Genomic DNA, 742 nt, shown 5'->3' with positions numbered 1-742 from the left:
ATCCTAGTTTTGACATAATTAACAAACATACAATGTTCATACATCATATGATAAATCTAACATTTTAATTGAGCAAGATTTCAGGAACAACAATCCAATCCTACACACTTGAAACAAATTGCTTGGAACACAAGAAATCAACAAAAGTTGAATTTTGACTGAGTAAATCGATTGGGAAATCGATTTCATAACAAGGGTGTAAGGAAACATAACTATTTGTGATTGTATAATCGATTGGGCAATCGACTGACACAATTAGAAATGAAAACTGCACAAGTCAGTGGCACCCTATTTTACAGGCTAATCGATTGACAAATCGATTGTACACTTCACAAAGTAAACCTGATTGAAACAAATCGATTGGGAAATCGATTGTACAAGTCACAGTGACACTCCAGTTTTGAGGGTAATCGATTGCTTAAATACTATTTGCAAAATAACTTCACCTGTGACAAACACAATCGATTGGACAATCTATTGTGAAAATTTCAATCATGTTAAGTTTGGTTGCAATCGATTGGGAAATCGATTGAACTAAACATCAGGTAAGAACTTTTCAGGCAAATACAAACAAATCGATTGGCACTTCGATTAACATCAAAATAGCTAACTCACTGTCTTGAACACAATCGATTGGCAAATCGAATGAAAGAACCTTTTTGAAATCACAATGAACTTTGAGCTTGTGGCCAAATCGATTCTGAGTATTTGTAAATCGATTATGAGACTTAGTAAATCGATT

This window comes from Cicer arietinum, chromosome 2 (assembly GCF_000331145.2).
Source record: "Cicer arietinum cultivar CDC Frontier isolate Library 1 chromosome 2, Cicar.CDCFrontier_v2.0, whole genome shotgun sequence".
Lineage (NCBI taxonomy): Eukaryota > Viridiplantae > Streptophyta > Magnoliopsida > Fabales > Fabaceae > Cicer > Cicer arietinum.
Note: the sequence above shows the minus strand (reverse complement) of the source record.